Below are 12,664 nucleotides of genomic sequence, written 5' to 3' on the forward strand. Positions count from 1 at the left end.
TGAGGGCCAGGCTGGAGAGCACCTTCTGGCTCATCTCGGCTTGAGCCAGGTGTTGGAGAAGGACGTTTCCATGGGGGGAATTTCAGGAGATCAAAGCACGTCATTTAATTTACTCCTTGTTCTTGTACCTGACGGGATATAACCAATGTTAACAGTAAGGTTTTTCCCCAATGATCCCTGATGCTCTTGTGCAGTACAAGCTCCAGGGATTGCAGCAGGGTCAATTCTAACCCAGCTGCTCTTTCTTCCCCCCAGGCACATTCCATCACGGTACTTAATCAATGTATTCCCGCTTGTTTTCATTTGTTGCCATGATTTCGGACCCATTGGGCTTCAGGTCCACTTGATATGTCTGCATTTCAAAAGACCAAAGGCTGTTATTTGAGGACATCTTTCTCCCAGAACCCACTCTCCCTGAGCAGTGTTTCACAAGCAGGATAAGGCAATCATGAGCAAATTGATTTACACTTTTGAACAAACCTGCACTGACAGAAGGGAAAACTGGCAGAGAGGGGCTGGCTATTTACTGATCATTTTATTACAATTATTATTTATAATAATGAAATTATATATTTATATAAAATAGAACCACAAAATAGGTACTTTATATACACAAAATTATAATAGCTATTATTTGTAATACAAGAAGATAAATCACATACTGGAACTGCCCAAATCCAACCAGTGTGTTACAAAATCGCTCTATTCTGTGGCTCCTAGTTCTCCATGAAATCCATAACCTTATGGTGCTTCAGGAAAAAGGCAGCACTGGAAAGTGGATCAGAATATTTTTGACAGGACACTGAATGCATGGTTTGAAATGCTGAAGTCAGTTTTTATAAAAGGCCCTACAGTCCCCAGCTCCAGTTCTATCTGGAGCCAGGATCTAGGGCTCAGAAGTAAACAAAGGGAAAATGCAAAAAAAAGGTCATAAAAACCTCTAAGCAAACTAATTTAATTTAATGTCTACAACACTTTCATTTGTCATGGAGAAAGAGCCCCATAGGCTGTGACCCTTTTCAACCTGGCAGCTTCCCCCTGGCGCACCAGCTGTGACAGGCACTACAGAGAGGACCTGGTGTCCTTCTGCTGCTCTCCCCTGACAGCACCTTCAGCTTCAGGAATCAGAGAGTCCCTGAGCATGTCCCAGCTGGACTGTGGGACACCTTCATCCCTCCTCACTGCAAGTATTTTACTCAGCTGCATCTCCAGCTTGTCCCAGAGGTGCCACAGCTCCCTGACAGGAGCTGGCAGCCCCGCTCCCAGCTGGGAACACGGCCAGCTGAGCTCCCAGCTGCTTTCACCACCACCAGACTGTCAGCACTGAGCTACTTGTCGGCAACCACCAGTCCTAAGATGCAAGTAACCTTTACGTACCTGCCCAAAGTTTTCCTCATCTATGCAAAACGTGAGATCCAGCTCGGTGGGGTCATTTTCCAGGATCCACTTCAGAGAGTTGTAGTATTCACTATCCTAGGGCAGATCACAGTTAGGCAGTTTGAAAATGGGCAATTAGTGCAGAGCTGTGGAAAGCCAGGGGCCTGTGAGCACTGACACAGGTTCAATGGGCTCTTACCACTGACTCCATGTCCTTCAGGGTTATGGGCTTCCCCAGCATCATCTTGTAGAAAGGTCTGATGAAGAAGCCTGGGAGAGAGAGGACAGATTACCTGCCCTGCCCTGCACCTGCACATTCCAGAAAGGTGGAATGCTTGAGGGCACCACCCCTGGCATTTCCTGTTACCTCCTGACTGTAACAGTCCTGCAGCTGCAACAGCATCAGAGCAGCTCAGCTTTATTTTATTATGGCACAGAAAGTCCAATTTTTCAGTTTCAACAATTATCCACTAACTGCCATACTCCACTGACCACCCTAACATTAATGGCAGAGAGAGACAAAAGCTGGGGAATTAAGCCCAGGGTACTCTATCCCATTTAAAATCACTACTTCCCTCTCCAAGGAGTTGCCTGAAAATCAGGCTAGTGACCTTCCTCTGCTCAGGACTCCTTTGCTTCCTCTGCTGCACCAAGGCTCAGGAAAATCAGCTCAGTGATGTCTGCCAGGTGTGAGATTTCAAAATGCAGCAGAATTTGTCATTAAATCATTCAGCTATAATTTTACATATGAAAATATGCTGCCGTTGACTCCCCCTAGTTTGGCTGCAGGCTTGCATGGAAATACTGATAAAAATTCCATGCTTTTCCTCTAGGGACAATGCTCCTGCTGGTTCTGGAGTTTTCCCTTGAGCAGAGAAAGAAAGGCACTTGTTGAGTAAGACACTGTGACTGAATGAATCCCATTCAAACAGCCCCTGGCAGCCCCAGCCTGTCCCAGAATGGGCTCTCAGGCACTGCAGCCCCTCCCCAGGCCCTGGCAGCCCCAGCGTGTCCCAGAATGGGCTCTCAGGCACTGCAGCCCCTCCTCAGGCCCTGGCAGCCCCAGCGTGTCCCAGAATGGGCTCTCAGGCACTGCAGCCCCTCCCCAGCCCCTGGCAGCAGCACTCACCGTCCAGCAGCTTCCCGTGGTACACAGCCAGGCCGGCCACCCCGGCCAATGAAGGTGAAGTACAACAGGTGATCTCCGTTACAGAGACCTGAATTAGGATTCATCTGAAATGTGTAGTTGTCCCTTTTCTGGGGAAAGAAAAAAAAAAACCAGCTCAAGAAGCAAGCCTTTAAATAAGCAGACACTCAGACATGTTCACACACAGCTTGTGCCTAGGGGCATCTCCCTCCAAGGCCTTTCCAGCATGTCCCCCACGAAGCCACGGGGGCTGAAGGGTGGGCACAGCAGCAAACCCAAGCCCTGGCAGCAAGAATGCCCTCTCTGCCTTTACAGCTGGGCAGCCCCAGCCTGAAGCTCTGGAGGCCACTGCAGTGGGGACGAGCAGCTGCGTTCTGAGCTCACCCTACAGCAGCACTGCCACTCTGGGCAGAGTCTGGGCAGAGGAAAGCAGCTTTGCTGTGACACTGCCCTCAATAGCTGCAGCTCTGCTGCCCTGGATATTGCCTGAGCTATGGAAATGCTTCCTGGCTTCTCAAGGACCATTCCAGAGGCTCTCTGAAGAGCAGGAGGAGCAGGGCACTGGGGCTCCCCAGGGCACCCTGGAAAGGGGTGCGACTTCTGCCTAAGCAACCTTCCCTCTTATGCAAAATGTCATGTATAGAGCCCTTGAGAATAGAAATACAACTTACGTTGCTGAGTATTCAAAGAAACCATAGTAAGGGTTAAACATCTCCTTGGACAAGAGAAAAAAACATTCTCGGGCCACACCTCCATAGTCAAGTCCTTTTTCTCACTCAAATTCAATCCACAGCCTGGCTTTTAATACATCAGGTCTCTTCACAGACATGATTCTTCTGTAGGACTCCTCAAAAATGTTATTGCTGTGTAATTTCATCTCAAATCCGTTGGGTATGTCAGCCTGTGCCAAAGAAGATTAGATCATCCTTGTTAGTCTCAAGAAATAAGCCTTAGGGCAAATTCCTGGCTGCTAACAGCTCAGTGACAGATCAGACACCTCGTGTTCAGCTCCCCATGTTTTCATTCCCCAGTGCTCTCTCAGTGCACGTGTTGGGAACATGGGGGGAACTGGGCCAGCTCCAAAACAGTGCTGTAGACTTCTGTGGTAAATATTTGATGAAAACGACGAGAAATCAAAGAAAACAGGAGAGCACAGGGAGGGAGGTGCAGCCGTGTCCTGCAGGCTCTACTCACAGGTTTCTTCAGCTTCTTGCGGAAGTGGTCGTACTTGTGCTTGAACTCCTGGGAGTAGGGCACCGCCTGTGGGGAGGGCAGGAGGTCACTGAGAGAGCACTGAGACCCCAGAGCACTGCAGGGCAGGATGGTCACTCAGCTGCTCAGCACTGAGACCCCAGAGCACTGCAGAGGAGGGGACAGCCCTGCTACCCACACACACTGTGCTACCAGCCCCCCCAAACCCACCCAGGAGAGGCAGCAGCCAGGTGAGATTTAAAAATCCCACAAAATGACATCATTTTACTGATGATAATACGACTTTACTACAGCTATTAAATAATCTTTCTACATTCTTCCTTAATTTAAACACAATGTGAAATGCAATTTAAGTAATGCTGTTTGTCATGGCACCAGAAATATTATTAGTGAAAGCATTCAGATGATTCCTTAGTGCTTCTGTGAAATGGATTAGCCCCTGCTTTCCCTTAAAAACCAACAAACTACTGTCAGTCACTCAAGGGGACCATGATCATTTCATTTCCTTCAAACAAGCTTTCTCAAATAGTCTCATTTATGCTCAGCATTTCTGGGGAAAGGCCTGTTAGCAATTTGCACAGTGCTGTGTGTGAGGATCTCCAGTTTTAAATGCTGATAAATGGGTAAATCCCTCCAAAAGCAGCTAGGGTCAAACAAGTGACTGTTACTGACATTATTACTAAGCAATTAGAATTACACTGTGCAGCAGGCTCATCTGCTGTATCCTGAAACGCCTAACGGTCCCAAGGATTTATCCAAAACACAAAGGTACTCTTGGCACCAGGAAACATCTTGGGATTGGGAGTTTGATCACTCAGAATATCATAAAATGGCATAAACTGGCATAACTCACCATAAAACCAGCATAAAAAGTCAAAGAACTACTCTTTGATCTTTTAAAAAATTGATACTGAAGAAAAATGCTGTGTTCATTTCTTTTAAGGCTGATATTCTGAAACCTCTGTTTACCTGCAGGAGTTTTATGTCTCTTAAACTGACAGACCCATTTTTTGCCTTTTTTTTCCCCACTTTGAATCCACATGGGCCCACCTCTCTACCCCTCCCAAGTGCAAACAGCTTTTTATCGTCCAGAGATCCTCAAATAAATAGAACAATGTGCCAGCCCAGTGAAACGCTACTGCCAGGAATGACCCAGGTAAGGCAAACAGGGGCACTTCCCCTTAGGCATCCCCAAACCCTGAGCAAGCAGGGAGGCTGCCCAGAGCCTGCTGTGACATCCCCAGCTTCCTCTGCCTTAGATGTGGGCAGAGAGCTCCTGCTTCCCAGGCTGCCCACCCCTGAGCCCAGGAGCAGGCAGGGGCTGCTGCTCCTCCAGCTGTGCCTCAGTCAGGCATTTCCTGCAGGATCGCGCAGCTCTACTTACTGGGCCTGTGATGATGGCTGGGTTCTGCAGCCTGGGAGGACATCTCTCCCTGCAGCAGCTCAGCTCCTTTCAGGGCCTCAGCAGTGGCCTCTGCAAGTTCTTTTCCCTCAGCAAAGGCTGCACATCCCTGCCTTCAGCACACCTCCAGTGGGACCCACCTGGGAAAGCTTTCCATCCCTTCTGCACTTCCAGCTGGCTCCCTGGAAACTCCCACCTTCGCCCAAACAAAACTTCATCCCACCTGAACCTTTGATTTGAAGGCATCTCTGCAGGCCGTTGGTTGGCATTTAATAGCTGTGAGGGAAGACTGCCTTGGCTTTAGTGCTGCTGCTGCTGAATGAGGCCTCAGGCGGGAAGGGAAGGGAATTGGGGTGGACAGGACATACCTGGCAGCTGCCTGGGAGCTCTGGGAGACTGGAACCAGGAATTGCTGTCTGAGCCCCTCTGCACGCAGCCCGTGGCACCATCACCAGGACACGCCAGCTGCTCCTTGGGCTGCTTTTGGTCTGTCAGTGGCCTGTATCCAGGCTGAAGCATCTCCAGGAGCCTGTTCAGAGCAGCCCCTGGCCCGGGAGCCCAAGGACAAGAGGTGCTGGATGCCTTTCAGGGACTCCTGGCCTCGTCCTGCCCCCCGTTCCCCGCAGCTGGGACACACAGAAACACCAAGGAGTATTGCTGGCAGTGAGTGGGAAGCACTGAGACCTCTGTGCAGCTTGCTGGAGCCAAGGATTCCCATCCTTGGGAGTTTCATACCTGTGATGCAGAGGGCTCAGTCAGTCGGAGCACAGTCCAGGTAGTGCCAAGGTTGTGAGTTCAATTCTCCCACGGGCCGTGTCCTCGAGAGTCGGATTTTAGGAACCCTCTCAATCCCAGTATATCCTGTGACCTGGAAGTAAAGAGGAAAAGCCGCAGCCGAATTTTAATAAAAGAGGCTTTGCCATTGCAGAGCTTCTTGGAGTTGCAAAGCAAGGGAGAGGGGGAGCGTCGCACCTAGCAGGTGATGGAGAAGCAGCCCGAGCAGAACCGTGCCCGGCCCCGCCGAGCGGCTCGTCCCGCGCCCCAGCCCCGCTCGTTCCGCAGGGGTGCGCGGGCAGCAGCCCCGGGGCTGCGCGCGCACGGGAACGGGGAGCCGGGCGCTGCTCCGCGCTCAGGGCTGCGGGGCCTCTGCGGGACGGGGGCACCGGGAGCGCCGGGATTTGGGGCTCCCAGGGCTGGCACGGCGCTCCCCGCGCCCCGGCCGGCTCCAGCCGCGATGCGGCGTCTACACGGGGAGATCCCGCCGCCGTTCTTCCGGGCGCGGTTACCGGCAGAGCCCCGGCTCCCCGCGGCCACAGCGGGACCGTGTCCAGAGTGCCGCGGCCGCCGGAACGGAATGGGAGCGGCAGCGCCGGGCTCAGCCCCAGCGCCCGTCCGGGGCGGCTACTGCTGCTGCCTGCGGCGATCCCGATCCCGGCCCCGCTACCCGCACCCTGCCTGCCCGGGGAGAGGCGGCACCGCCTGGAACCCCCAGCCAATACCGCCAAAACCTAGACCCGACCCTGGTCCAACCTGAGCGCCCCAGGATTCGCGCAGAACCGGGAGCTGTCCCTGGCACAGCGCTCCGACGAGGATCCCGCCGCATCCCAGCACGAGTGTTCCCGAATGGAACGGGCCGGCAGCGGATCGGCCGCATAGAAATAGGCCCCGGCCCGCGCAGCCGCACTGGGGCCCCGCGCACCTGAGTCGGGCCCGGCCCCGCCCCTCAATCCCCGCCCGGCCCCGCCCGCTCCCTCCCCGGCGCCTCGTCCTGCCCGGGCTGGGGCGGGGCCATCGCTCGCGGCCCGCCCCCTCTCCCGGGGCCGAAGCGGGGCTGCTCCCTGTTCCGGGTCCCCTCGGAGCCGGCACTGCCCAGCATTCCTCACCGGGGCTGGGGGTTCCAGCACAGCCCCCAGGGCATCCCGCTGCTTCCTCAAGCCCCCTTCAGCGGGATCAGTTTTTGGAGAGAGATACCCAAACCCAGCAGAGCTGGCTTTAACGGATCCGGGGGAATATCCCCTCTCCCCATCTCACCCAATTGCCGCTAGCCAAAAGCCAGCCTGAGGATCAGCTCCCTATCCCCTCAATCTCTGCAAGGAATCGGATTTCTCAATCCGGCAGGGCAGCAATGCTGTTCTCCTCGCCGGAGATCCGGATTGCAGCGGCGTCCCCGCCGGCGCTGCCCGGATGGAGCGGGAGCGGGGGTGTGTGTGAATAGAGGGGAGGGTGACGCCGAGTTCGGGCTGCGAGAGCGGCCGCGGCTGCGAGCGTGGGAAGGGCGGCAGTGCTGCCGCCTTGTGGGCAGAGCGCGGTACTGCAGCCACCCCCGAGCCGGCGCTCTGGCAGTGCTCGGCAGCGGCTGCAGTACCGCGCTGTGCCCACAAGGCGGCGTTAGCGGCAGGGTGCGCAGCCAGGGCTGGGGCGCGGGGCAGGGGCGGGGCTGGGGGAGCGTCCCAGGGGGACGGACACGGGAGGGACAGGATCAGCGCTGGGGATGGCCTCAGGGTCCCTCGGGAAGGACAGGATCAGCGCTGGGGATGGCCTCAGGGTCCCTCGGGAGGGACGGGATCAGCGCTGGGGATGGCCTCAGGTCCCTCCGGAGGCGCTCGGGCACAGGAGATGCCGTGATGTGCAGGTGACACCCTGGGGCCCCCACGTGTCGAGGGACCGGGGCTGGGGTTGTGACGGGCTGGGCTTGTGTGAGAAGTGGATCTTTGGGTGAGTGACAGGCGTGGTGGTGCACCGAGAAATTGGCTAGTTAGCTAAATATTGAATTAACTGCCCAACTAACTAATAACTACTTTCATTAGTACTCCAGAGTAGGCATGTAATGTTCAATCAAGGTAATTATTAGTCACTGCCATCTGGAGTATTAATGAGGGGCCCTACCTGGCATATATGAAAAAGGAGAAAAAATATGTATGTCTGGTGCAGCAGTAGAAAATTTCAGGCTCCTGAGGTGTAAATAATTTTATTTAAATAATAACATAAGGTTTTTTGGTGTTTTGTTTTTTTTTTTTTACTTGCAAGGAGCCTGAAAATTTGTATTGCTGTTTTTTAAATTGTACAGCTAGAAAGGAAAAGAAAGTTAGAAAAAGGTTAGAGAGAAAAAAAAAAGAAAGAGTGAAAAAGAAAAAAACCAGAGTTAGAGACTACTAGAAACAGGGAAAGAGAAATAGAGTCAGACAGAAATAGAGAGAAAAAGAAATCCAGAGAAAAAGAAAAGAAATAGAGAGAAAAAGAAATAGAGTTAATGCTACAGCAAATATGAAAAAGAAAGACAGGAGCCAAGGGGAAGACGTGGGGTATCTTGACTAGGGGCGACTTAACTTTATTGAATGAATGTTTTTATTCACAGCAAAAGACAGCAAGGTGTACAAAGGCAAGTACAGGTACCAATTTAATTACAGATACACTCCATGGACACGCTGCTAAAGGTGAATTTACACACAGAGCCTTTTTTTCCCCACTTTGAATCCACATGGGCCCACCTCTCTCCTCCCAAGTGCAAACAGCTCTTTATGGTCCAGAGATCCTCAAATAAATAGAACAATGTGCCAGCCCAGTGAAACGCTACTGCCAGGAATGACCCAGGTAAGGCAAACAGGGGCACTTCCCCTTGGCATCCCCAAACCCTGAGCAAGCAGGGAGGCTGCCCAGAGCCTGCTGTGACATCCCCAGCTTCCTCTGCCTTAGATGTGGGCAGAGAGCTCCTGCTTCCCAGGCTGCCCACCCCTGAGCCCAGGAGCAGGCAGGGGCTGCTGCTCCTTCAGCTGTGCCCCAGTCAGGCATTTCCTGCAGGATCCCACAGCTCTACTTACTGGGCCTGTGATGATGGCTGGGTTCTGCAGCCTGGGCTCTTCCCACTGGGTCATTTTCTTATCTGCAAATAACAAAAGAAATGATCCCACGGCTTCTCTGCTACCACACCGTGAATTTCTCTTGGTTTTTCTCTCCCTAGCACTGCTCAGCTCTGTCAGGGTTAGCAAAGGCTTGTGTCTCCCCACCCTCCCCAGCCCCAACACACTGTTAAGCTGAAAACATCCACTCAAAAACACAGAAGCACCCCAGAACCCAGGGAATCTGCACTGCTTTGATGGCAACGTCTGCAGGAGTGAGTGACACGTTCATTGGAACGTGGGCTGGGATTGGAGACACGGCCTGGTGGGTAAAGGAACCCAAAGTTTTTGGCAATGACACCCCAAGTTACTGTTTGGAAATTCTGCACAGACAGCTGAGGTATCACACTTCTAAATCTGGAGGGAGTAACATTTTTCCTAGACTCTGATTTAATGAGAAGGTGAAGGGGGCAGACTGTCCTGCTTTGGTGCAAGAGAATCACCCAGCAAGGGGCAGTGGAGATGCTGGCAGTGGCACAGCACAGCCCACTTCTTTCCATCTACAGCTCTGAGGAGCACCAGGAGGATGACAGGAAAGCTTCTACAGGACCATGCTGGGACTGCCCTTCCCTGCCTCCAGACAGCTGCTCCTCCCAGGATCCTGAACGCGGGATCACAACAAAACAATGGGGTTGCAACCAGAAGACAACGCTCCAGACCCACCCGGGTGCCACCTGCAATGGCAAGGTGCTGGTCACCCTGGGCTGCCACCCTCTGCTGCTACGGACACTCCTCTGGGTCAGGAGCTGGGCAGACTGCATTTTCCTTGTTCCTACAACTGGAAAAGCCCTCTAAGTTTGAGCATCCCAAGCTGCTTTAAGGGGGACTGGGATCTGAAAGGTGTCCTTCAGCAAATGTTACCTGGAGAAAATTCTGAAGGACTGCGAGCACATTGCAAGACATTTGATCTATAAGTTAATTTAACAGTAAAATACTACTTTATTTCCCTTCACACATTAAAGTGATTTATCCCTTTTGGAAAAGCTGAGGAGGGCTGCCAGCCTGAGACCCCAGAGCTGCTGCCAAGGTGGGGCACCCAGCACAGCCCTTTGCCTTTCCAACCCCTCCACTGGAATCCCCTTCTACAGACTTCTTGGTCACCTTGACACCAGCAGCCACAAATCACAGTGCCAGTTCTGTGTGAAATCACAGGTAACACAGCTGGAAATGACTGACAGTGTGTCAGCTCTTGGCCCTCTCTACCCTCAGAGCGTGCAGCGACACCAACAAATCTCAGTCTAAGTTTCTTCTCAGAGTCTTACAGGGACTTCACATCAAAAATGCTGTTCCAGGGCTACAAGGGTCTGGCATGAACCACTCCACCTGGAACTGCAGCTCAGGATTCTCTGCCTGATCCCAAGTGCACGTGGATAACAAATTCATTCCTTTTGAAGAGTATTTTCAAAAGTCTCAACACCTTCAAAAGTTTCAGAACTTTGAGTCTTCCCATCACTACAGTTCTCTGTCAGAAACCAGGCTCTCAGGCCTTTGAGGATTCCCTCTCCTGCCTTTCCAAGGGCCCCACTATTTCCCTGAAGTTGGGACCCCCTGCCACATAGAGAACTCACAGAGCCAGACATTCCCAATGCTGATGGCATCACAAGGGTTACTCCAGCTGGGATTTGGGCACTCCTGTCAATACATCACAGAGTGAAATAACTCTTGTCCAGGTGAGGGTATTTTTCATGCCCTTTCCAACCAAAACTCTACTAATAATTGCCATTCTGAGTTACACTTTGCCATTCTCCTTGCACAGCCTCTCCCTGCACACTGCAGGGGCCATTTGCCAGGCTCACTGTGACTTCCCATCCCATCCCATCCCAGTGAGCCCCTCTCCCCTCTCCTGCCCTGCTGCTTCCTGCTGAACTAAGGAGTTCTCCTCCCTAACTCCCTGTGCGTGTCACTGATGCAGATGGTGAATACCACCATGTGCTGCTGAACGTGGACAGACTTTGAGGGGAACCCACTGATGGTATCCATGCCCCTTGTGCGTGAATCACTGCCAGCTGCCCAGAAAATGGCTGCAGAAGGGCTGTTTTCCCTCCTGATCCCGTCCAACACGTGGCTGGTAGGTGCCTGGGAGCTGCCAGGAAGGCAGCAGTGTGTGTGTGCTGCAGGGAGCAGTGTGCCCATGGGGTGAGGTGACAGGGCAGCTGGGGCACACAGAGCCGGGGAAGGGCTCAGGGGCACCCCACAGAGCCGGGGAAGGGCTCAGGGGCGTGCCAGAATTGTTTTCCCAGGGGCCTTCAGCCCTCTGCTGTGAGACAGTTGGGCTGTACTAAAATGGCACTGCCATACGAGGTAGAGGTGCCACTCTTTGTGGAGTTGTGAGGTGCACTGTCCCACCCATGTTGTGTTTGTTTCTACAGGGGTATCAGAGCACTTATTAAAGGGAAATGGGGCACACTGAGTAATTAAAGATAAACACTTAGTAGCATTGTCACAGGAACTTCACCCTGTGCCTTGGATTTTGCCTATTTATGTATCCTTAACACAGCAGGACTAAATCAAATTGATAAACGCAGATCTTTGTAGCCTGCAGTGCTCAAGGCTTCCCTCCCCTGTTCCTGCTCCTCCTGCACCCCTCACCATGCTTCCTAACTAGTGAAATTAAGTTCTGGTGAAAGTTTTGGAAAAAGAAGTGTAGAAACAAGTGCTTACTTGTTACCAGCTCTATTATGAGCTTTCCCCAGCTAGGAGCTGCACAGAAGTGAGACCGGGGCAATGACATCAGGGAACAGCTGTAGAGTTAAAGGCAGAAAGAAAAGACTTACCAGCAAAGGGCAGGAAAGGGGAAAGGTTTCAGAAAAGATTTCTGTGGTCTAATTAATGATCATTTCTGATTCTCCTGTGAGAAGAACACAAACTCACAGCCAGTCAGGCCTCACAGTCCCCTGCAGTGAGAGCTCAGCACACATCCACAGAGGCAAGTCCAGCACCTGAAAGAAAAAAAAAAAAAAAAAGAAAGAAAAAGGTGACAGGGCAGCACAAAGATTGTTCTCTGTGCAGCGCCCAGACTCGGGGCCCACTGTCAGCTTTCTAGTTCCCGTGAATTATCCCACAGCCCCCAATTCCCTGCTCAGTTCCTGCTGCCATACCCTCACAGTGCCTCACGGAGGGTGGATATTCCCGTGCAGAGCTGCCCCTTGAACGCCAGCTGTGCCAGGAACGGGCAGAGCGTCCAAGGAAGCTCAGCAGCATCGGGACAGGGACAGGCATCTGTTCCAAAGAATTGGCTATTTAAAGCCCTCATCCCCCAGCCCCACCCATGTCCCTGGGGGGCAGCTGACAGAGCTGCCCGGAGTCCAGCTGATTTAGCCCCCCTGAGCCGGGGCTCCAGGTGATATTTTCAAGCAGGAGAAGGCAGGGCCAGGGGCACTCCCGTCCCGTGCCAAGGCAGCTCCCCGTGCCCACGGGAGGACATCTCTCCCTGCAGCAGCTCAGCTCCTTTCAGGGCCTCAGCAGTGGCCTCTGCAAGTTCTTTTCCCTCAGCAAAGGGCTGCACATCCCTGCCTCCAGCACACCTCCAGTGGGACCCACCTGGGAAAGCTTTCCATCCCTTCTGCACTTCCAGCTGGCTCCCTGGAAACTCCCACCTTCGTCCAAACAAAACTTCATCCCACCTGAACC

The 12,664-nt window shown here is 52.9% G+C and overlaps 1 pseudogene; it reads right to left on the minus strand.

Annotated features, from left to right (window-relative positions):
* Positions 1–262: 262 nt before the first annotated feature.
* LOC130266676 (E3 ubiquitin-protein ligase NEDD4-like) lies at positions 263–3,610 on the minus strand (annotated as a pseudogene).
* Between the last annotated feature and the right edge of the window lie 9,054 nt (positions 3,611–12,664).

The sequence above is a fragment of the Oenanthe melanoleuca genome, unplaced genomic scaffold, assembly GCF_029582105.1.
Source record: "Oenanthe melanoleuca isolate GR-GAL-2019-014 unplaced genomic scaffold, OMel1.0 S142, whole genome shotgun sequence".
In the NCBI taxonomy this organism is placed as follows: Eukaryota; Metazoa; Chordata; class Aves; order Passeriformes; family Muscicapidae; genus Oenanthe; species Oenanthe melanoleuca.